The sequence below is a fragment of the Parasteatoda tepidariorum genome, chromosome 4 (genome assembly GCF_043381705.1).
Source record: "Parasteatoda tepidariorum isolate YZ-2023 chromosome 4, CAS_Ptep_4.0, whole genome shotgun sequence".
Classification (NCBI taxonomy): domain Eukaryota; kingdom Metazoa; phylum Arthropoda; class Arachnida; order Araneae; family Theridiidae; genus Parasteatoda; species Parasteatoda tepidariorum.
Genome location: NC_092207.1, coordinates 102,522,481 through 102,549,201, shown reverse-complemented (window position 1 = coordinate 102,549,201; position 26,721 = coordinate 102,522,481). Strand labels below are relative to the sequence as shown.

The 26,721-nt window shown below is 25.3% G+C and overlaps 1 long non-coding RNA gene across 1 annotated transcript in view; it reads left to right on the top strand.

Moving 5' to 3' along the window:
• Positions 1–26,721, top strand: part of LOC122273164 (uncharacterized) — a 42,837-nt gene that overhangs the window by 2,563 nt on the left and 13,553 nt on the right. Inside the window, exons 3-7 of the long non-coding RNA XR_011636675.1 lie at positions 1,136–1,251; positions 4,217–4,311; positions 13,900–14,014; positions 16,615–16,656; positions 19,520–21,739. This is a non-coding gene — a long non-coding RNA (uncharacterized lncRNA). The remainder of the gene's footprint in view (positions 1–1,135; positions 1,252–4,216; positions 4,312–13,899; positions 14,015–16,614; positions 16,657–19,519; positions 21,740–26,721) is intronic.

Genomic DNA, 26,721 nt, shown 5'->3' with positions numbered 1-26,721 from the left:
TTTGAACCTTTTTATAGTGTTTTAATTTCCTATGTTCTTTACATATTAAACAGAACTCTGAAAGCTATTTCAAATCACCTTAACAATGTTTGAATAAATTTCTTTAGAGAATCCGAAGCTAAGCTACATATTACACAGGAAGAAATAAATTCTTCGTATTTATTTTTTAACTTTAAAAAGAAAGTGAGTCTTATGAATACTGAATATTTATAATATATTATAAAAAAGAAAATAAAGATGCTTCACTCACTTTATAACAAATATTAATTGATACAGAATCTGAATTCAGCATTTGTGAGTAAATGTGAGCCTAAACCACTTATTATAGACTAAATTTGAACTACTATTAATGACAATTAAATGTATAAAGTTGACCATAGACAAAAAAGTGAAAAATAAAATATTTTGTGTAACACATAAGAATTAAGTTGTTGTAGTCCCAGTAAATTTTTAGGATATTATGTTTATTTTATACAAAGTTTATCCTGAAATGTGTTGTAAGAATTTATTATAAAATGTTTAAAAGGAAGCAGATGAAAAAGTCAGTGCTTTTTAAAAAACATGAAATAAGCCACAAACTTTTCATCTGCTAATTAAAAATGCCTAACGATTTTCAGGAAAGGAGGCAAAAATTGTCCTTTGCAGCTGCTGCTCGAATTTCAGAACGCTAGTGCAGACAATTCTGGAGTTAGATGTACACACACAAAATCTTCATTTTATTATTATACATAAATGTCAACTGTCAATTGTCTTATTTCTACTTACACTTTTAAATTATTTCCCCCCATTTTTTATAAATGAAATAAGTACAATTAGGTAATGTTTTTATTTTATAAAGAATCAGCAAAATGTGTTTCTTAAATAATTAATTAAATCCTTAGAAAACAACTTAAAAAATGTATATTTTCAATTTGTCATTTTTAAGATGAAATCTTAGGTAGAAAAACACTTGTAATTGGATTAAACATTCCTTAAAAAAGAGAGAGAGGAATATTATAATGCCTGGAAAAACAAACCTTACTGTTTATTAGTTAGGCTAATATTAGCATTTTGAAAGTTCTCCTAGTATGCATGTGAATTTGATCTAAATGTTGACAGATATTTATATTTTTCATCACTTACTATAATTCATCAGTTTAGGTTATGATGATGCTACAAAGTTCAATGAAGAATCTAGTTTTACTATCTGTTTCAGTTGATAATACTGTTTTTGCTTGGGATTGTCGTAGCAAGTCTTGCGAGCCTATTCAGGTGATTTATCTTACTTTTACTGTTGGGTTTTAAATGGACAAATTAATAAAATAATGAATTTAAATACTATGTATCTTGCTTTCAGTTTCCTTTTCTTTATTATAATTTTTTTTTTAATTTTGTTGAATCAATTAAATTTATTTTATTAGAAACAACAAAGAATCACAAACAATTTGTTACTTTGTGACTGTTTAGTTTTAAACTTGGCTCAAAAGAAATATTTTCTGTATTTATATATGTAACTGTATGTACAGAGTATTTGATGATCAGCTTTAGTGTATATTTTTTAAACCTTTTTCAAAAAAGTTTAAACATTTAGTGGTTGTAAATTAAAATTTAAATGAGAATAAAACAAATACTAAATGTAATGAATCACTACTGAAAAAGGTAGGACTTGAAAGACCAGAACTTGTGTGAAGCCACCACTAGGGAAGTACTTTGAAATTTAAAGTTGACAGAAATTTTTAACAGAAATTTTATTTTTAAGCATATTTTCTTTGTATGCTTATTATAAAAAAGTATAATAAATTATTTGGGCATGACTAAAGAAGAAAAAAAAACTGTGAATAAATAAAGCTCAAATATGAAAATCCATTATTTGTGCTAGATCCACATTGTATTTTGCTTTAGTCTAGTATTACCCTCTCCTTTTTTGACTATTTGTGTATAGTTTTGCTTATAAGGAATTATTTCAAAATAAAGGTTACTAATAATCAAGGTTATTTCAAATTTATTCCTAATAAAAATACTTTTTATAAAAAATTCTTTGGTGGCCGTACTTTGAATACTACAGGGTGCGTAGCATTTTTATAAAATGATTCACTATTTTTAAAAGCCTTTAAAAGTGCTTTTTTCATTGAGAATTTGTAAAAAGTGCTTAATTGTCCTTCTTTCAAATAAAGAGTTATTTATTTATTTTTTGATCGTCGTCATAGATTTAAAAAAAAAGCTTAATTTTCAAAATTTTTTCTGCTATATTTATCAGTAACTTTTTATTTTATCATGATTATGTAAAGTCTTTGAAAATAACTTTGCATTTTGTTGATTATATAAATGAAGAACTTTAAACAATACGAAGAAAACATTTTTATTTCTGCACATATCCTAATTATGATTTTTTTCTTCTGATAAGTGATTAAAAATATTTTTTGAATGCTTTTTTTATATACCTAGTACAGAGTGCTACACACTCTGTACTAGATATTTGCCAAGCCTAAGTAGCATGTGTTTCATATAATCAATTTAAGGTGAATTAATAAAAGTTTCATTGATATGTATTTGACCTTGGAAAAAATAAGCATTTTATCTTAAAGTTTTAAATGTTTCTTTTGAAACACATTAAAATGAAATGAGTTTCTTCTTCTTAAGATGCAATTTCTGTTATAAAATCTTGTATGCATGATACAAAGGACATCTTTGTATTAGAGCAGGAAATACCTTATTCGTCTCCCTGTTGAAAAAATAATGACATTTTATTGTATCTATCTTTGAATTTTATAAGGAAATGAGCAGAAATTTCCCAATGTTTAAATAAATTTTGTTATTATTGAGTATAATTTTAAATTTCATGTGATGCAAAATATTTTATGACATCTTTGTCATATAACAGCAGAAATATGTTAATTTAAAACTGTGTCAGAGCATGAAATGCTTTTTTTTAAAAAATCTTTTGTAAAAATAATTGTTCATTACATTATGATGTATATTTACTTTTTATATTATAATATAATGATTAAAACTTTTAAATATTTTTAATTAATTTTGTTTTTTGACTATTTTAAATTTCAGATTTCCCATGATGCAAAATAATCTATGATTTCATTGTCTGTTTCAGAGTATCAAATATTTTAATTCACATATTTTTTTCTCTTGTAAAAATAATTGCTTGTTACATTTTAAAATAGTTTTATTCTCTATATTAAAACATAATTTGTTAATTAAAATTTAAATTTCGAATTAAGTTTTGTTTAATTAAGTATTAAGTATAATTTTTAATTGTAGGTTTGACATGATACAAAATATTCTACGATTCCTCTGTCTGTATCACAGAATGAAATACTTTTTTTGAAATCTTTCTTCTGCAAAAATATTAGCTCATTATATGTTAATGTATATTTACTTTTTATGGTATAGTTAAATGAGTAAAATTTTTAAATTGCTTAAATTATTTTTCTTATATTTTAAATTAAAAAATTTTAATATACAAAAGATTCTAGGACATCATTGTCTGTATCAGAGCTCAAAATATATTATTAAAAAAATTTTTTTTGTTCTCTTGATATTAAAATGTAATCAGTAATATATATATATACCGATAAAAAGCTATTACAAATATTATATTACACCAGCTTATATTGGTTCACCTACTTTCCAATTTACAGAGTGTTCTATTAGGAACCCTCAAAATATACATTTTTAGAATCTTTATTAAAAATAAATATAAAAAAAGCATATACATTGGTGATAAATAATTAACAAATAAGCGGAAAAGAACGCTATTAAAAACTGACAAAGCGCAGTACATTAAGACTGATCTAATAAACAAGACGGGTTTGTTTCTAAGAGAAGTATAAAGTTGATTATTAAGAAATGCTTTCAACCTGCAACTAAGCCTGTTTTGTTTATTACATCCATCTCCCTATATCATGGTTTGTAAAATTTTGATAGTCCTTAATTTTTTCTCACTAAAACATTAATTTACGACTCCGAATATGTTTACTTTTTTATTTTCATTTTTGGTGGATTCTAAAGATACATGTTTAGAGAAGTCTTTACAGAACATCAAATAATTATAAATTTATATTGATATCAAAGTTACTATATTTTATACCTCTAACTGAAACATATCTATTTTCTGATTAAGTGATTTGAGTTAAATTTCAGAAATATGCAAGAAAAATTCTTATTTGCAAATTTAGTGTGCTATCATTCTTAAATATTTTTTCATTATTGTAAATTTTTACAGTTTTGTCAGCGAAAGGTCCTTTGAGAATTTTCAAATTCTGGCATATAAGTAACAGTCGAAGTAAATTGTTGAGATAGAGAGAACTTTTTATCTTGGTAAGTACTTTTGAACTACATTATAATTCAATGCATTTCCTGTTACTGATACTTATAGATATAGTTATAATTTATTTGAAAAGAAATACTATAATAAAAAAAAAGTTGATTACACGAACTTGGTTCATCCACTTCAATTTCTCTAAGTATTAAAGAAAATTTTTTATTGATATACAAAAGACTGCTCATTTATAATTAGTAGCTCTAAGTAAGTAATTTTTTCAAAAAATATTTAAATGTATATATATACCGAAAGAAAGAATAGGTTTAGTTTCAAAAGTAAAAAAAAATAGAACTTAAAATCAGTTATCAGTAAAAAATAGTCTTAAAATCAGTTATGTGTCTGTAATTATGTAATTATCAGTAATTTCTTCTAGATAGTTTTTGATTTAACAATCCTATGAAACTTTTATAATTAATTGTTAAAAATATATGAAATATTTATAATAAATTATTGAAAATAAATTATACCAATCACAAGCAACAGATGTTAGGTTTAGCTGCAACCCTCTTTTTAAGTGAAATTTTAATAACTCCTACTATTATGTATCAAAATCACATTAAAAGAAATAACTAAATTAATACAACGCTTTTTATTATGCAAACTTCAAAAAAATCCAATTTTCTTTAAATAAATTGCTTCATTGCAAAATATTAAACAAAACTGAAAATAAAATACATTTATTTAACAAATAGTTCTGTATTTTCAAATGTAAATATGAAGGGTTTTCTGCATTAAAATACAGGATCAGTATCTAGAAAAAAATAATGCACAATTAAGAAACTAAAGTAATTGCAAAAGAATGTTATAATCAGTAATTTAAGAAAAAACTTCCAGAAAAATATAATGAAGTAATCATAGTTTACTAATGCATCATAAATAGGGATCTTAGTAGAATAAAGAAGTTACCATGGGCCGTAGGTTGTCAACCCAATTGACATATATATCCAGTTTATGTTTTTAAAAAAACATCACTAGGATCACAGAAAAGTCTCCAAATAGTCTTCTTTTTCTGACAATAGTTGCTTTTCCAGGCAAAAAAAAAGTCTCCTCAGGTCAAAAATAGTTGCGAATAATCGCCTGTGGCAACTCTATATGTATATTGAATAAAAAAATTTCTGCCACCTTTTTAGTTAAGTCATTTTATGAGAAAATAAGTTTTGTAAACAGCTTCCTATTGTACCATACTTTGTAAAGTTAATTGTATATAAATTGTAAAAAATGCCACTTAGAAACTAAAAATGGAACCTTTGGAAGAATTATATCTCTTCCAGCTATGCAAAAGAAATATAAAATACTCTTAAAAAAGCATTATCATTGAATATTAAAGCAGTTCATTTTATTATAAACATGTTATTGCAATCCAGTTTATTGTAATAGAAGTTAATAGTTATTTTACAAGTTATTTATTACATTATTTCAAAATAAATGAAACGTAAAATGTCTCAATTGGAAGGGAAAATAAATTCATAGATTTTCTTAAGAAATAAAAACGGTAGTTTTTTAAAAAACCATAAAGATATCTATCAAATTTTCTTTGTAGTACATATTTATTTGGGAGAAAAATAAGGATAACATAAATCACATTAAAAAATAAAACCTTACAATAGGTGATAGATTTTAGTAATATGCATAATAAAATTAGTAATATAAAAATAGTATTTTTTAAAAGAAAGTTAAGATCAAAAACATTTATTTTCTTGTATGTATCAAGGTTTTTAACCCCTCGAAAAAAAAAAAAACTGGATTTGTTTTTAAAAGTTTTCAGGGTCTGTTTTCCACTTTGCCTAAATAAAACTTTTTAGGGGAGAGGTATTAACTTAAGTCTTTCCTTTCTTTAAATCAATTATTTACTTATTTAATTTTAATTATATCACCTTTTCTACAAAAACTTAGTGTATGTATATAACTTCTGAGTAATACAGAAAACAAACTGAGTTGAATTGAATTTAATGTGAGTTAAGTTGAATTTAATGTTAATCTCAAGTCTGTTGATTGTGGTATTTTAAGTACAATTATATATATATATATATATATATAGTTCTTATAGGATGAAGGGAATGCTATTAGAGTGAATCAATTAATATAAAAATCATTAAATAAACAGTACTTCAGCAGTATTAAGCTGTCAGGCAAAGGGTGTACTGGTAATAGCTTTATATTAAAAAGAAAATAAATCTAAATCTTAAAAAAGAAAAAAATGAATGTCATGAACAATAAGAAACAAAGCTAACAAATATTAATGTAAAGAAACAAAGCTAACAAATATTAATGTAAAGAAACAAAGCTAACATAATATTTTATCCCTGCTCATAAAGGAGGATGTATTACAAAATTTTTATTAATACCATTCGAATTAAATAAAACTGTTAAGTTAATTTTTTTTTAATTTCAATTATTTATTGAATTATAATTTTGCAAAAAAAGTATTCTTTCAAACTGAAATTGTTTTCCTGAAAATAAAGATTAAAAAAAAATTATATAATTAAATTTTCTATTATTCGTATAAATACTTCCAGTTTGGTTGTAACAAAATGAAAAAAAGAAAATTTTTCTTACATACTATATAATTTTTAGCTTTATTGGTTTTGGGAATTTGTACAATTTCAAATAAACATAAATTAACAATTTTTTAATGTTAACGTAGAAATGAATTGCCACAAAATCATCTATGTTAAATGGCAGCATTTTGTTCAGATGAAACTTATTTCTTACAGGACAGGAAGAAACTGGATAAAACGGAATGAAATAAAAATGACTAATACAATTGCTCAACAATTGGTATTATAACTAAAAGAAATTAAATTTATAGTAACAGAAAGTTTATCATTAGGTTTGAGTATTCATAATTAACATTTAATTATGGAAATAATCTATTTGTAATTTGAGAATTCAATACGGGCTTTTAATTGTATCTGTGTTCAGTATGTGATTTATTGATTTAGTAGTATTAATAAAATTCAGTTTTGTTATTTTGATTGTTCTTTAAATATAAAATTACAATTACCCTTAATTTCATTAGAAATTCATGAAAAACTTTTAGATTTTTTTTGTGCTTTTCGTTTTTACTTATGTATAAAATCATAGGTTATTAAAACCACAAAAATTAACATTATTATTCAAACTAAATTGCAGTTATAAACTGTTCAGAAAAAAAACTCTTTGAATATTTCATATTTCTGTTTGGAAAAAAGTTTTTTTTCACTTAGGATGGAGGAAATCTATTTCTTTGAGGGGTTTTTTTTTCTCCATCACTGGGAGAAATTTGCTATACCTGATGTAAAATAAAGCGAACAAATTTAAGATCAAGTCAATGTCTCTAAAAAAAATTTAATATAAAATAGACATTCCATGTTCTTGTAGTTTTTAAAATTAGTTAAGTAATGTAATTATTGAAAGAATTTAAGCTTCCCAAAGTTTATTTTTATCTACTTGTTAAACACACTACTTTTGCTACAGTAGAAAGTATCAATGGGGATTAGGTGTTTTCCATCACCAGCGTAAATAAATCGGTATTGTACTTATCCAGTATGCTTATATTCCTTATTGTAATTTTCAAATTACATTTTTAATATTATTTTTTAATCTAATCTAAAGTATATTTTTTTCTTATTTATATAATGCAGCAATATGTCAATAAGAATATTGTTAAATTTAAAGCTCTATTATGTTAAATTAAGTAGTAATAAAATAGTTATTTTATTCTTCAAACTGTTTGTACTAAAACATACTTTACAATCTTTTGTAAATTGATTGTAAAGATACGTACTTATTTTAGTTTATATTTTTGGAGTCTGTTTTTCTTCATTTGTCTTTATCATTCTGTGAGTTTTTAATATTAAATTAAAAAATATATTTAAATTATTTTAATAATTTCAATTTAAAATAAATTATTTTAAATTGAAAAAATATAATGCCTTGAATATTTCACACTCATTTATGTTAAAATTGTGTGGGTTCAATAAATAAAAAACTGTTTATTTTAGAACATAGTAATTGTATGTCCGGCTTTTTCTAGTCATGTATGTCAGGCGATTCAAATAAATTATTATAAATTCATCCAATTTTGATACCTGTATTGATGATTATATTTTATTTTTTAATACGTTCGTGTAACTGAAGTTAAAATCACTAGATGTTGTGGATGTAAGCTGTACTGCATCTATTTCTAAACACTGTCTTAGAAAACAAAATCTTTCTTTGTTTGCATGAATATTATGTTGCAGATTTTTTTAAAAAGTTTTTCAACTTTAAATTCAAACTTTTATTTATAATGCTTTTAAATTAATTTCTAATTCTAATTAAATATTAAAATATGTTGTTAAAAGTATAAAATCATTCAAAATTGTAATTTTAAAACTGAAAATATATATGTCAGTTTAATTTTATTTACTGCCATGCAATCACATTTCATGAGTCCAGACTTGAATCTACTAACATTAAATTTTTATAGATTAGGCCATCAAGCAAATTATGAAATGCATTTTAATGGACAGTAAAAAATAGTGAAATTAGGAATAATCACCACGCTAAAAAACAAAAAACTTTAATTGGATATAAATTTTCCTCTCACAAAATTTAAAGTGAAATTCAAAAGAAAACACAAAAATTCTGAGGATGTATAATGACAACATTTTAATGGGGACTAAATCCGATTGAAACACTTTTTTTATAATTGCATATAAGCCTTATTTTTTTTTTTAAGGAAAGATACTTCAAAAATTGCCTTCCTTTTTAAAGGTAAAATATTTTTCATAAATCAAGATACAAATGTGTGGCTATACACAAAACACTTAAAAATTAATTATTTTTGATTAAGACATGTACATACATATTAAAAGCAGAAAAAATAAAATACCTCGCAACACCTGTGAAGTTCCAAAGCATGCTTGAAAATCATCCAAAAAAAAATGAACTCAAAAAGAAACTAATTTATCTTTATAAAATATGGAAAACAAAAATAAATAAAAGAATCGTTTCATACGAAATAAGCAGATGTTTTGTATTTATTTACTTTTGGAGTTATAAGAGGTTGCTGAAATAATTTAAATGTTTTTAAAAATTTATTATATAATTATATTTAATTAAAAATATCAAATTCTAATTTAATAATCATTTGATTTTATTTAATTTTCAATAGATGAAAATAATCTTACAATAAATAATTGTGCTATAATTAAATTTTTTTAAATAGAATTCGAATTTTTAAATAAATATATTTGAAACAAAAAAGAGAAATAAAAATTAACTTCGGGATATTTGAATAAAGAAACAATTACTTAAATAGCCAAAAGTAATTTACCAAACATATAATGCTTAATTTATACTATTGATTTCCGTATTATATTTAAAATTCAATTTATAATTTTTGCCAATTTTGTAAAATATTATAATACAAAAATAAAATAATGAAGTTGTAAAAACTATGTCATCTGAAAGTACATTTTGTATATAAAGAGTAGTTTGTGATAAAATTTATTGATGATTTAAAAGCTGTATAATTTTGTTTAGTTTATAATAAAATGTTAAAAACAAATTAAAATTTGTAAGCTCTATAACTTTAGCACTGAACAGGTTGAACAAAAATAAGAGTCAAAACATCTTTATATAGTATTTTGGTTAAAATTAGAACTTAGAAATCAATATTGATTTATAATTTATCTGAATATTTGGCATGAGGCTATTTATATTTACATTTATTGTACATTTATCCGTACTTTTATTACTTATTATAAGTTAAGTTTAAAAATAAAATATAAGGCATTAATTTTATTTAAGAAATATTTTGAAAGATAATGATTTCTTGAAATAATAATTTAAAAATAAGAGAAGAAAAAAACATGCATATACTTTCTAAAAAATAGATTCCTTAATCTTAAGATTAATAAAATAATTTTCAATTTTAATTTTCTTTAATAAACTGTTTTATTTAAGAAAATTCTTACATCAATTGATACTTCTAATTAAAAACACAATAGTATTACGTATTAACAAATGTTTTGATTTGAATAAATGAGTTAAAGATTTTTAATTAATTTTCCTTGGGAAAAAAATGGATGTTTCCTAACATTAATTATTTTATATCACATTAATTTAACCATTTCTGAGCAAACCTCTACCCAGATTTTAACAAATTAGGACGCTTTTTCAATCGTAACTAGTGTGAAAAGGTACCGATACAAAAATTCCCTTTGTGATTTATCAGGGGTCTGTCCAGGGTATATTTACTAATGTTTAGCGGTACCTTCACAAATTCAACTTTAGGAAAAATGCTAGTTTCACAAAATACTTTTAATAAAGCGAGTTCTCACGCAAACCTCTTTCATGTTGCAATCTAGGTAAAAGAGAAGCTTTTTTGCCAGATGTCTTTTACGAAAAGGTAGCACATTTGGTCAGATACTGCAATGTGGTAAGCCTAACCAGTCAATATCAAAGCGAGCTTTTTTTTTTTAGCTGAGTTTTTTAAAATGAAACAATCAGTGCCTCCCTTTGTAAACTTTACAGAAAGTCAAAATTCAAACATTATTCTAAACATTCGAACATTATCTTATACACTATTGCAAATTTATTCTAACAAACCTTTATTTTTTATGAAATTTTTTTTTTCTCTGTGAAACTTTTTTCTATATGACCTATATATTGAAAATAATCTCAATGAAAATAACTTTTAGTGCTAGTACTGTTAAATGCATGTTTTTATTAAATTCAAGTTGAAATTTAATGATAGACAATGATTTTTATGAAATTTTAAAATTGGATGTAATTTTAAGCCCACAATTTTACAATGGCAAAATTATCTTTTTTATATGGGAAAAAATATACCGAAATTTACTTGTCATAAATGATTTTTATTTGAAGTGACAATTTTTGTACAATATTTTTGTGTTGATTTTTTAATATAATTTTTAATTTTCGCAAATTATGTCTAAATGTTCACAAAATAGGTACCTCTAAAAAAAAACCTAAGCAGACCCCTGCTTACTCAAATGTGAGAGGGTCAAAAAGCAAAAAATTAATGAAGAAACTACAACACAAGCATAAAAAAATGAAAATTAATAAAAGGATTACATAAATATATACAATAAAACAATAATAATTACTTACCAATATAATGACACTCCTGAAACTTTGTCTTATGGGCAATTAGTAGTACCCAGAAGTAGTTATGTTGCCAAAAGAATTAACTTAAAGCTTGATTAACTTAGTGAAAGCGAATGAAGTTTGTTAGACCTACACCTCCCATGGCCAAGGGAAGAGATATTGAGTCGAAGGTAATAATGGTAAAAAAATTTTAAAAAGTCAAGTTCAGCGTTAAACATTTATTATAATATTGAATCATTTTCAAATAATGCGAGTTTTAAAAGTTGAAGAAAACTTTTACATGAACTCTATCTTTATTATCTATTCTAAAAGCATTTTTTTTTTGTTAGCAAGTGTGTATCAAATAAATTTTGAGAATTTTTTTTAATTAAAATGAAACCTTAAAAAAGAAAATATGTAAATCTTGAAACGCATATTAAATAATAAATGCTGTTGCAGGTACAATGCTTTCCTGAGACAAAAATATGGATNCATAATTATACTACTGTTACACCTTAACTGGGCAGATTCCTTGGCCAATATACTGGCTTTAGGAGTGCTTTTATCATAATAAAACTGCTTTATTGAAGTAAAAATAACAATTATGATAGCAGAATTTTTAGCATAAATACAAATAACTAAACTTGCAGTAAAGAATGAACAAGGTTTTATATATTTTGTAGGCTGTATACATCTTGTAAGTTTTTATTTTTGAACAAAAGATTTCAATAAACCTAATTAATTGTTACCTTATATTTTAGTTTTAAAAAATAAGCAATGTATTAGTTTTTGCACTAACTTTTATAGTAAAACCCTTCTGTACATTAATTTTCAGCTTATATTTTTGTAAAAATTGAGAAACTGCACATACCTTTTTTTCCCCCTCCCTTTCACATTTAAATTGTTTTCTGACACATTAGCAAAACACTTCAGTGCACTAATTGTCAACTTATATTTCTGTAAAGAGTAAAAAACCATAGTTTCTAATTATTTCTTTTAAAGACATCCTCTCGAAAGGGATAACTTGTTGTTAAGAAATGTCACTTAATGTGCTGTTCTACTATGTTCTTCGTTTTAGATCCAAATTTACTATTTTCCTTAAAGTTTCAAACCCAGTTAAAGCAAAATTATTTTATCCTAAATCCTTATATTTAGCTAGAGTAGCTGGAGTAACATTTTCTGTGCCTGATTGATTGAGAGCTAAAGTTTACTAAAAAGAAACTAAACAAATATTTACCTCATAGTCATTAACATAAATTCATCAACAAGAGTACTTCAACTAGTGGATTCTCAGAAAAGTATGATTGCTATACAAGATCTGAGCTAGCTGATAAATAATTTATGCAACTTTCGCATAGTTGTGTCTCTTGGTTGGGGAGAGGGCTAAAAAAATTAAGCATTATTGTCATCAGTATTAAATACTGCTAATAACTTAAATACTTAAGTGCAACTGAATGAATCTTTAATGGAGGAAAGCAAGATTATTCGTCCCAATTTTGCGAGGGTTGCTGCGCCACAGGGAATTAAAAAATAATCTAAAATAACTAATTTTTCCTTACAAACTGGAAAAATGCAGGAAATATTAATTTCTTATTTTCTTCTTTTACAAAATGTTGACCTCTCAAAGTGTAATCTATGAGATAGTTCAGCCATACTACACTATTTCATTTGCTCTATTATTTTTTTTTTTATGTATGTTGAACTATTTCTTATTTCCTTCTTAAGTTTTTCCTGCAATTAAAACTAGTACAGGGCTGATTGTGCTCTGGAAAAAATCCGGATTTCTAGATTTTTCGCTAACCGGGATCCGGAAGCTTCCGGAGATCGAAGGTTCAGACGTGTCAAAAAATCATTGATCACAAAAGTTTCTGGAACTTAAAAACACAGTTTATTTTATTTGTTTGTAAGAAAGAGCCAGATACTTTATAGGCTTTATATTCAAGATTAATATTAATTTTTTATCAGTATATAGTTATTATAATCATAAACTCAAGAAAGACATATTTGTAAATTTCAATTACTTCTCCAGGTTATCATAGGTATGTGTAAATGGTATAAGTATGTGTAAAATTTTAAATATATTTTAAGTAAACTAAGAAAGATTGAGAAAAAGGAAAAAACCTTGTATAAATATTTTTCCATTTAAACTTTTTTTTTTCTTACTCAAGAAATTTTCCGGAATTTTGACTTGGGCTCTCAATCACCCCAGCTAGTATTAATTATCCTAATATAGCACACACATTTGCACAGTGAGTCTGTGTTTCATTTTAATATATTGTGTATAATACAGGAAAAACATGGGGAACTTCTTTCTAGATTTGAGTTACAACCCTGCTAATTTTAAAGCTGCTTATTGTAACTCACGAACTATGTTAGTTATAGGAACTCTTAATTTGAGCAACTGTGATTAATAGTAGTACCAATTATTATTTAGAAATTACTTTTTTACTTGATTTTTTAGTTAAAGTTCTTTTCCATTATTATAAATGAGTATCATTTTTAATTAGGCACACGGGCCATAAAAATGAGAGGTAAAGGATAGAAAGTTTCCTCAATGACACAAATTCTCAGGCAGTTTCTGGATCTGAAGATGGTTGTGTTTACATGTGGGACCTAATTGAAGTCAGTATTATTAGTCATTATTATGACAACTTTTTATCAAAAAGCATGACTATAATTATTATTAAGAGCTCCAAAAATGACCAACAATTTGAAAAGTGAGTTGAAATAAAACAAATGTAGAATTGCTGCAGTCCACTAAAAAAAAAACACACACACAGTGTTTATTTTCACCAAATTCACAATTTATTTAAAAAAAACCATCAACAGATGGTGCTGATGATTGCTAAAACTGTAAAACATTGCTTTCTACTACATGTCAGGTCATTCTGTTGATTTTGTCCTCAAATTGTTACTGCAAATTGAGGGTATTTGGAAAACATTACTTTATAATTAGTTTCAATTGCAATATCATGTGAAGAAAAGTTCCGTTACTTGTTGAAAAAAAAAACAGTTTTTACTTGAAAAATGTGCCTGCATCACTTTTTATTATTCACTTTTTAAATTTTTTTAAAAAAGTTTTTAGTCGTTTTTAGGTCACTCAGTATTAATACAATGTTGCATATTTGCGAGGTTATACTTTAAAAAATTTAATCATAAAAGAGATATAACTGACAATTATTATATTTTAATGCTGGACAAATATTTTGTAAATAGGTGGAAATCATTAATTTTTTAGTCTTTACTAATATTTTTTTATTTCATTTTTTTTAATATTTTTATTTATTCTGTTTTGTAATCCCTGAAAATTGTCTTTCTGATAAAGGTTTTCCAATGAGATACCAAAATGCTTCTAGGTTTTAATAAAAATTTTACTATTTGTGATTTTTAAATATTTTTAATCAATTTTAATTTTATTTATTCAATTTAAGAACTACTCTCATTATTTTAAAATACAATTGAGTATAATTTCATTAAAATTTATATATTTGCATAATTTTTTACCACAAAAATGTATAATTATCTCCGGATAGGCTTTTGAGTCATTTAAGAAAGTGAAGCACGGTTTTGTATCTTGTTCTTGAAATTTTGATGTAACATTTTGATAGTAACAAGTTATATGCTTAGTCCATGCAATGAAAGCACATCTAAGTCTTATGGTCCCAGGAAACAATCTTGCAATGTTATATTGAAATTTTTGTCTGCACTTTTTGATTAAGATACTGCAGACAAGGTTGCTTTCTATTATATTTTCTCAAATTGCAGGCTGCCACCAACTATAGAAGATTGTGTTGGTGTCAAATGAAGCCACTAGGCTTTTTCAAGTTTTTATCAATAACTTAATTGGCTTTATTTTGATTTTTTTTTTTTTTCATTATAGTGTTAGAGAAAGTCTTGCTGCATGGATAAACATCATTAGTTTAATATATTTGTGTTAATTTAACTCAATTAAAAAAAAAACAATGATTTTAAACTGTTTATAACAAGACTCACTCACTGAGAATATAGTATTTAAAATATATATTTATAAATAATCCTCCAGAATTTCATTGAATAGTAATTCTAAAATTATTATTTATTGTATCTTATTTTAACAACAGTTTCAATTTTAGTATGAATTAGTATATAAAATTATAATGAGAATACTTTCGTCAGGGTTGCCACAGCTTCTGGAAAGCCGGAAGAATACAGGGAATTAAAAAAGTCTTAAAAAACAGGAAAACGGCAGAGAATTTTCAAATTTTTTAAACGTCAACAAAATAAAGTATGTAATTATATCTTGCACTACAAAAGATAAATCAGCCGTGTCAGCTGTCCAACTACGGAAGCTCCTCAATCTATGTCTATTTTAATTCTTCAATTTATGTGTATTTTTCTCTTCTCAGTCAGAAGTCGATTTTACATTATCGCGCTTCATGCGTTTTTTATTGCTAGTCCGACGGAAAACGTAAAAATTAGGGTTCCACTATGTGTGTATATATATAAGTCATAATTCATCACATATCCAACCTGCCTGCATTTTTATTATGTGTTGAATATATCAACCAAGATTTTAATTTACTGTCATTAAAAGGTAAATATCTATATCTCTTTATATTATGCTGTGTTTTTCAATCAAAACATTTTTGAATTTAGGCACTAATACATCAAGTTAAGGACAAATTTTTCAAAGAAATTTTTTATTTATTTTTGACTGTGAATATAGTTGATTAGGTTAGTTCTGGAACCGGGCACAAATGTTAAACTAGTCCTTTTCAGCGTATGATTAAAAAAAACTATTGTTTTCTCTAGTTATTTAGTTTAGTTAAAGTTTGTAAATCAGGACTTACCTGGTTCTTGCACCTCTATTGATCACATTGTTTTTTAGTCATTCAAGATTTATTATGGATGCATTTTATGTGAAATTAATAAAATAATATTAAGGATAATAAATTTCTACCTAGACTATTTTAAATATTTAATATTTTTTTACAAATGACACTCTTTGGCATTTAAATTAAAAATCAAATTAAAAAAATCTTCCTTGTAAGGAGTAAAATAATTACTTTTAAATTTTGTGAAAAAATTACTTTTTTACATTATTTTAACATGTTGTAATTCTATTTCTGAGACTGATATTCATAAGGGTCCCATAGTGTGTATGTATTCATTTAATGTGATTAGACATTTGCATTTTGTAAATTTTCCTTAAATATAATGAATAACTTGTGTAAATTTTATAGGAGATGCAAACAGGGATACTATAGGCTCTCAGTCATTGAATGGTAAATATCTGCATTTTTAAGTATTATTGTTTGTTTGTAGGTATTATTTTAAGGTTTTGTTGTCTGAATAAAAATTATTTTAAATTTAAAGTATTTTTTGATAGAAATTTTGATAAAATTTTCATTGTTAAAACTTGTTTGAAATAGCATAAATAAAGTTTACTTTTTTTTTTCTTCTTTGAAAATATAATTCATAATTTTGCTATTCTGGTTATTGTGATTTCCTGTGTTTGTTTATTTAATAGTTGGAATCCAAATATTTATTTTTAATTTAAATGCAATTTGATTTTATTGCATGAAATTATAATACTTTGTAGATTTTATTATTATTATTATTATTATTTTGCCGTTTTATTCGTTATCGTTATTTTTTAAGTTAAATTGTTCCTGAACTCTTTATGCAAAAGTTTTCTATAAAATATTTTATTTTTTAAATATGTTGACAGTGAAAAATAAAAACAGTCACTTTGAATTTTTGTTCATACCTGGTTTTATTTATTGCTTTTGTGTGTTTCAGCAATACTGAACATTTTTGAACCGAGGGACTTTGCCCCTTGTTATATTTCATGTCTAAAGTAAAAGTACATGAAAAAAATTTCTCAATGCTGTAATTTTTTGATGAAAGAAAACATTTACAATATAGCATTAGAATTGCATATAGAAAAAGGTTTTTTTGTAAAAGAATGTCAATTCAAACTGTTTAGAGCATAATATCAATTTTAACTGTAAACAAAATTTTCTATTTTGATCATTTGTTAACTGTTATTTTTTAATGGAATTTAAAATACAGCTTTTATATGTTTTTACTTGTATGCCAAAGCTCTTAATTTTAAAATTAAACCTTTCTTAACCTGAGTGCAAGGATAATAAAAAAATTTAAAACCCTGAACTTAAAATATGGTACACAAATTATATATAGTTAAATAGTTTTTTATTGTATTTCATATGATTTTAAATTTTGCTATTTTTGTAAGACATTGCATTAAGTCTAAAATTTTACACTTTTTTATTATTTTTAAAATTTTATTGAATTTAAAAAAATATGATACATTATATCATTTTTTAAGCATGATTTTTGAAATTATTTTATAGTTATTCAATATTAATATATAAAATAAGATGAGAAAGTGTGACTTGATATACTAGGTTATGGTCTTTCAAAATCTTTTCCACTAGTCCGCAACTTTTGCATTGAATTTAAGCAGCACAATCCTCATTAGATAGATATTATTACTTAGTAGAAATTTTTCATTCTAATGCCTTACATCTTTTAGTTACAAATGGAATGCTCTATGTTAATATCAGCATGATATTATTTGTTTCCAAGGCTAAACACATCTGGGGGCAAGAAAAGATACAGAAATAATTGTCCCATCGCAACTGAGGGCTCAAATGGAATTGCTGTATGAAGTTTTATATTTATAGTTAAAAAAACACATAGAATTTCTTAAAAAATTGCTTAAAATTTTTTTAAAAATGCAAAAAAAAACTTTTTATTATTGGGTAGTTTTATAGTGACTGATATAAGTTTTTGCTGGGTTTTCTTATTTTTTAAACTATTTTTTCATTGATAAAAACTTTTTTTTAAATTATCTGAGATGCTTCCTTCTCTCATCACTTAATTTGCCTTCTATAAGCAATAATGAGATTATTTTTTTTAATTTATTTTTAAAAAATTTCAAATTAGCTAGAAATATTGAAAGTTTACTTGAATTGACATATTATAAAATTGTAGAGAAAGTGGCAAATCGAGAAAAGCTCGGTGACTAATGTTACAGATTACTGACAGATAATGTTCAGATATTAAAATTTTAATTATTATTATTACAAAATTTTTAAATTTTTTTTAATTTCATATCCAAAGTAAATAAAAGCTACGAAATTTGTTAATGGAGAGATTTTATTAAATGTTTTTCTTTTTAATTATGTTGTCCTTTGTATCATAGAATTGCTCATAAGGTAGTAATTACCAACAATAAAAGAATGAAGTAGGATGATTACTGTTATAAAACAATTATTAATTTATATGCTGTGCATTACTGGAGATTAATATTTTACAAATCAAAATCCATAAAGTACCTTTTTGATTAATGTTATAACAGGAAGCTTAAAAAATATAAAAATTAGACCCTTTGTATTTTGAAGAAACCCGAAAATTATTATTATTATTTTTTTTTTTTTGAGGGGGTTTGCAAAACCTATGTTTAGTTTTGTCTGTAACTTAAATAAACTTTCATGGTGTTTTAAAAAATCAATAAATAGGAATATGTTTAATTTCTTCAAATGAATGGAATTCAATGTCATGTATGATTTTATATTTAAATGCATATTATACATCTTAAAATTTTTCTTTACATAACATTAAATCTGAGTTGATCTCACAGATCTGTGTTAGATTAACTTTATAATAGATAAAGCACAAAAATATTTCCCCCATATTTTTATAAGTATTGATTTGAGTGTCATTTTATTCATTAGTTTGTATTATAAATAAAATGTGTTATGGATTGTGCAAATGTGATACAACCAAAGCATTTTCTTTATCAGAATGTCCACCATTCAAAAGCAGAGTGTATTCTTGTCATTGATCATAAATAATAAAAAGTTATGGTCAGGGAAAAGTCTAAAATACAGCTTAATTTGAGAATTTTTTAAGGCTATATTAAAGCATTTTAAATTATTTTAACAATTTTTTGGTGTAGACAGATTGAGATTGAAACATTCTACCTTTTTACTATTTTCTCTCTGAGTAGTATTTTGAAACGTAACTGATATGAAATGTAATATTTTATTGATTGTTACGCAAATGTAATATTTTTCTGATTGCAATATTTTTTTGATTGTTTTATTTGATTTTTCTTAGCAAACACGAAAAAGAAAATTCCCTGCTTGGGTTACCAACACAGTAGCTGGGATTGAAAGAAGGCATCGAGAGAAGATGGAAATTTTTAACAAATACTTAAACTTTGAATTGAAAATAATTGAAAAATGATTTGACACTTATTTTAAAATCTTGCTACAGACTTCTCTGCTTGTAACCATTTCTGTGTTTAAATATTTTATTATTTGCTACCCCATTTTTAATTCGGTGCTTTTCAAAAACAATTTTTCATCAAACTTCTTAAAAAATTTAATACAAATAACTAACTAATCCAAAAATAAGATTTCTTTTTTCTATATGAGTCATTCGATTGCAAAACTTGTTTAAGTTAGATTGAATTTTTCTCCTAAATTTTATTGGTCGAAATAATAACATTTTTTAACTAATTTATCCAGCTAACTACTTGAAATTTGTATGAAAGTTTATAATAAAAGTTAAAATTTCATTTTGGGGGTAAAAAAAAAAACTTGTTCTGATTTCAATTCAAGTAAAAATAAATGAAAACGTTGAGGAGGAATAACTAGTTTTGCTTTTGGATTATTCATTCAACATTACCCATTTGTTATTCACCCATATCAGTTTAAATATTAAAGCTATTAATAGAAATCTGGAAAAAATAAATATGATCTTTTCATCACTGCACACAATTATATCTACAAAAAAGATTGCTTTCTAATATTGTATCAATGTAGTTAAAGCAAAATATATCAATACAACAGTGTGAGGAGCACTTAAAAAATAAAAAAAGCAATCCTTTTTGCAGAAATAATCATGTGAGCTGATGAAGAAATATCTCCTTTTTCTCCGGATTTTTATTATTATATTTTTTTAATAATGTTAATAATTTTCTTTTTCTCTTTTTTCATTATTTTGTAATTTTTTTTCATGTTTTCCCTTGTTGATTTGTATTGTATTTTGATCTTATTTTATGAGTTCTATATGCTTGCAGCTTATGCACAGTATTGAAACCTATTGATTTTCTTAATTTCCTTTGTTTTTCTCTCTTTTTTGTTGTTGTTGTCCATTTTGTATTTACTTATTATGCTTTATATATATAGAGAGAGAGAGAGACAAAAAAAACTACCAAGAATAATTAAATATATTTTAAAAATTCTTTTTAAAAAAATTAAATAGCAAGAAAACAAATTAAGTGATATATGCTGCTCTTACCCTTATATGCTATAAAGTTATATATATTTACACCAGATATCTGCAGCATTTTTGATTTTAAAACTTGTACTTTGTCTTTTACCAACTTAAAAATTAGCCTTTAATTTAAGTAAAAAAATAAAAACTCTTTTAGAGCCACTCCTTGACTATGATTTGTTTTAACCTCCAACATTCTGAGCATTAATTTTAAAAAAAATTTTGTTACAACTTTTTTCAATCCTTCTTCTAAGTTTACTTAATAATTTTTTCCATTCTTGCATTTGTATTTTTTAAACATTTAATGATTCACTATGTTCTATATTTTTCCTGGTCTTGTTGCTAATAAATTATAATTTTTAATAAAATTTTTAATTTTAATATGCATGGTTTTTCTTCATCTTTTTCATTTATTTTATTTAATTTTTTCTATATTTTTCATGATCAATTGTGTTTGGAGGTTTTCTTAATACAAAATCACTGAAACAGTTTTTCCAAATAACCTTCGATTTTCTTTATTTAAAGTAAATCACATTCAAGTCCAACAAAACAATGTTCAAGTTACAATTAAATTTATTTAGGGATATTTTCAGAACTAAAGATATATTTTTAAAATATCATGTGCATTATTTTAATTCAAACTAGTTTTAAAAAAATTTTCAAAAATAGTAATTTTTTTAGGCACTGAGAAATGATGTCCTCTTTGCATTTTTTTATTTGCCTATTTTTTCAAAAATTTTTGTTTAGAGTGAAATTTTTAGTATAGTTTTTTGTTTAATTGTAAAAATTCAATGACATTTTTTTTAAAAGAACTACATTACTTTAAAGTGTAATTTATCATATGCAATATTTCTAAAAAAATATAGGTCTGATATTTGAAACAAACTTTAAAATTTATGAAGTTACAAAATGTTATACTTAGAAATGGTAATTTTAAATTTAATCATTTGATATCAATATTAAACAGTATAAAGCAAAGACTTGAATAAATCAAGGGAATAATTAGTTTAAATGAATAAAATAGTACCTTTTATAAAAATGCAACCAGATTTAAATGTTTCAAATACAACGTAGAATATTTTTTAATTTATTGTCTTGGTGTTTTAAATAATAATTAAAGAATAATCAATGAAGCTTATAATAATAAGGCTTAACAACATAATTTATTAACAAAAAAGTATTTATTCTATGGAAATTAGTTTTCTTCTTGAATTTTACAGATTTTTAATTACGAAATATTATTTTTTTATTACAAGTTTGATGTAATATTAATGGTGTATTGTTATGGAGTTCCGTGAAAAGGGTCAACAAACGTTTAATTAATAATTCTATAATTAGTTTAATTTAACGAATTAAACCTAAAAAGATTTTACCGAAAAGTACATATCCTAAAATAAAATTTAATTTAGCATTTAACATAAAAATTCAATGTTTATATTATATACAGAATAAATATATACATTACATAATAAAAAGTTATATGCATAATAAAAAAGCAACTCTATCTGGCTAATAGGGCTGAGAAGATTTATTAAATCTAATTTTCTTTCTAGAAAAACAAAGCTCTAAATTTACAAAACTCTTGTCAGGTTGGTTTTGACATATGCTTCTGAAGTTTGGACAATGACAAAACTGGAAGAAAATTGTATCACAATATTTGAGAAAAATATTTTGCAGAGTATATTTGATGGTATAAATGAAAACAATAACTAGAGATTTAGCCTTAAACTGTTCACGATTTATAAACATCCTGATATTATTAAATACATAAAAATAAATAGAATGAATTGGATGGCCCATGTGATTCGAATGAGTGATGACTAGGACTGGGTTATAAATCGATGCATCGCGAAATATCGATTTAATGCATATATCGGCAGGCCGATATAATGACTTTCGTTTTAGGTGATTCATCAGAAATTTGATTTAAGCTGCCGAGAGTGACTCTCGTGTTAGGCGATGCATCAGAAACCTGATTTAAGCCGTCGTGTAAGGCAACGCTCGCGGTTTAACGATTTAATATATGAGAATGCTTGCCTACGGTAATGCTGTCACCGCGGTGACGAAGACTATTTTGATTTCGTCTAACTGATAGCGCCTAGCTACGAAGACGATGTTAGTTTCATGATGTCGAATAACGAAAAGCGAATTGAATCAAATCTCCCTGTTACGTGCGAAGATAGGCGTTGAAATAGAACGCTATGCATAGTTTCTTTATGCGCCATTTTTGTATTTGGAAGTTTACTTTTCTTGAAGATTATTTTCAGCTAGGCTTGCTTATTTTGTGATCTCTGTGCACTTTACTATTTAGCGACCTTTTTTTTTTGTCTGTCGGGATTTAACAATTCTTGTAAATTATTTTTAGTAGATCTACTGTTATTGGCGATCGTTGCTCAATCGCAATTATCTTAAATTTTCGTTCTGAACTCAATCTATTAATGAAAAGAAAACATAAATAATAATAAAAAAAAGATTCTTCATTTTTTTTTTTTTAATTATTGTTTTTCATTTTAAGCGATACAATTTAATAGGGGTATTTTAAAATTTAACTTTGTTAAAAAAAGTTAGTTTTTTTTTTTAATTTATTTAATGCATGTAAGTATAATAATTTGATAGAATTTGATTATTTTTAAACGAATTCAGTCATTTTTAATTTTAAAAAAATTTGGCTATTAATTAAAAGAAATATTTTTTTAAATTGAATAATAAGTTAAGCAATGTTTTGACGCTTTTTAATAATTTAACACTAGTACTTAGAAGTATTTTTTTTTTTTAATTTTTCTTAAAATTCTTTCAATACTTGTTTGTTTCATAATTTGGTAGACAGTCTGTATCATTTTTAAACAAGTAAATTCATAGTCGATTTTATTTTCAAAAAAGAAAATAATAATAAATAAATAAAAATCTTACATTTATTTTTACATTAACCATAGAATTAGACCATTGGTTAATACAACTTTGTTATTTTAAATAAATAAATCAAGAAAGCTCTAACAATGCTTCAAAAGCACATATTTTTTGCAACAAATAATTTAAAAAATGATTGACTAAAGAGAACATTTCCTTAGTTTGTTTTTTTACTTACGTTTTTTTTTTTCCTTTTAATTTATGTATGTAAAATATTTTGTTAGTTTTATTATTTTTAATCCAATAAATCTTAAGTCATTTTTAATTTAAAAAAAAATTAAAATAAAGCTTTGGTTTGTTTTTACTTAAGACATTTAGTTTTGTAATCGATTTATTCCTTTTACTTATTTTTCATTAATTTAAAGATTTCTGATAGATAATTTTTGAACATATGCTAAATCGTGATACATCGCTATATCGCGATGTCTAACAGTTGATGTATCACGAAATGAAATTTCTTACATCGCCCAGTCCTACTAGGACTGGGCTATAAATCGATATATCGCTACATATCGATTTAACGCCTGTATCGGCAGGCCGATACAGCGACTTTCGTTCCAGGCGATGCATCAGAAATCTGATTTAAGCCGTCGTGTAAAGAAGACGAACGATATAGCGATACAAGACACGCAAGGATCTCTTACTTTCCGATGCCAATTCGCGCTGGGGAAGACGATGTACGTATCGTTATATTGAAACGGCCTTGATTGATGAGCGGTAGAATCAGAATCAATATTTTAAAAACATTGTAGAAGTGAGTAGTTGGCAGAATAAATGCTAAAATGAAAAAAAATGGTGTTGTCCATAAAATATTAGAGTAAAAAGAGGACTTGTTTTCCGCGAAATAATGAAATCTTTCATGGTAAAACGAATTTTTTAACCAATCAAAGAATTTGATCCATTTTAGAAAGAGCATATTAAGAAATAAATTTGACCAAAACAGTGAGCAAAAAATTTGTTCAGACAATGAGGAAGAAGGTTATAATTACCTAAACTAATCAACTGAACCAATTGATATTTTTTTTCTATAGAGTGACGAATGATTAAATATCTTTTCTTTCATCTAAAGTTTATGTTTTTTATTAATTCCAAAAACTTTTATTCAAGACCAGCAGTAGTACGATTCAAAGAAGAAGAAAAAAACAGAAATAATCATTTGAACGAGTCCTTTTCGAGTATCTAGATAAATATAGAAATGAGACTGACAAATAAAATTAAAAAACACACACACTTAAAAAAAAATAAAAGAAACACAAAGGAGTTAAATCCGATTTGGACTATTGTCAATACTGCGCTAGCGTAGTGCAGACGTAAAACTTACCCGTCTTCCTAGTTGGTCACACCCGGTTGACACACCTGTTGTTGTTGTTGCACGCCCAGTGCTAGATCAGGTCCATGACGTTATACACACTAAAAAAAGCCGTCAATGGATCATTTGCTAAATCCTGTTTGGTGAGGTCTGAAGAATAGTTGGTACAAATTTCAAAGGTGATTTAAGGTGACCACTTCGAAAGCGGCCAAGAATAGTTTGTTTCTGTCTATTAAAATCTTGGGCCAAGGAGCCTCCAGGTCGAAAACACTGATACCATGGGTGCTTTGGGGAGACATTCCTTGACACACCATCATTTGCTGTTTGGAGAACCTCCCCTCCTCAATGCAATAACCAATCATTTAACGTGTTTAGGGAGTTCTATTTTATGGAAGTAATGCCCCTTGTTGGATGGCATTCATTATCATAACATTTTTGCGTATTTACGTACTGTTGGTATTCTTAACTGTATATAAAGCTTTTAATACATTCACAATTTTATTCCTTTTTGCAAACAACCTATCACCTTCATACCATTCTAATAATTTCGTGTATTTTATATTGTATTCATACATTTTATCCGATTTTATTTATACCTTTTATCTGCTTCTATTCACCTACTTATGCCATTTCATCCGTTATAATTGTACGACAATTAAAGTGTTCTGTGCACTTTGCCTTTTAAAATGTTTTACTGTAATGTTCGGCGTAGCTTGTCCTGTTTTGGATTTTGTGTCATTAAACCCTTCATTCAATCAATCAAGAAGAAAAGATAAGTAGAACAAGGGCGGTGACAGTAGGGGGGCAATTGCACCCCCGTCGGGCATGGCCAGCCCCCCCATCGGGAAAAATTTAGTGTCTCGTCGGGAAAATAGTCTGGTCACATTTTTTTCTAAATAATGTCAAAAAATGCGTAGTAAAAATTTTGGTAGTTAATTTTTTATTTTTAAGAATTAGTAACAAAAATTAGTAAAATATATTGTAAATTCTATGTAATTGTAGTTTTATTGCACTACTCGTAACTTTGCCCATACATTGTTAAACTAGAGACCGGATGCGATTAGACGTGGTTGAAATTGGCGACTTTTCGAAGTCCCTTAGAAATCCTTTCCCACAGACACATCTTCCTTTTCTTGGAACAAAAGCCTGGGGACAGAAACAGACGCAACAGGTCCCCTTCTTTACAAATTCCTTTTTGATATTATGTGTTTATCAATGGTTTATGGGATCACATAATTGATTTTTGAAATTTTCAAGTAAAATAAAAGTATAAGAAAAAAAAATTCCAATTTTTTTATACTTTTAAATGAGGAAAATCATTTACTTATTCAGATTCAAGGTTTATATTTTAATCAACGCAATAAATATGCAATCGGGAAAAAAAGAAAAAAAGCAACAAATTTTTAAAATTTATTATTTTTTTTTATCATTGTCTTAGTAGTAAAAAGATTGTTGATTGATACAGAAAAACAATTAAACTGTTCGTATTCAATATCTTTAAATATATATTAATCAACAGATTCTCATTGACTTATTTTGTGTAGAGTGTATGAAATGTAATCATATTTTCACGTACAAAGAGTCAATACCATATTTTAAGTTACGAAAATGACCAGAAAAGCGCATTCTGTTCTGGATAAACATACAAGTTTGTCCATAGTTTAATTTTCAAAATGAGGAAACAGCCGCAATCTGGAAGATATGGTCTGAAGTAAGGTATTGCAGACAGAGAGTTGGAAAACTTGGGTCCTTTAATTTTAACTTCACTCTTCGATTATAGCCTATTATCTCGAGAACTTTTTGAGTGTATTGAAAAATGTTT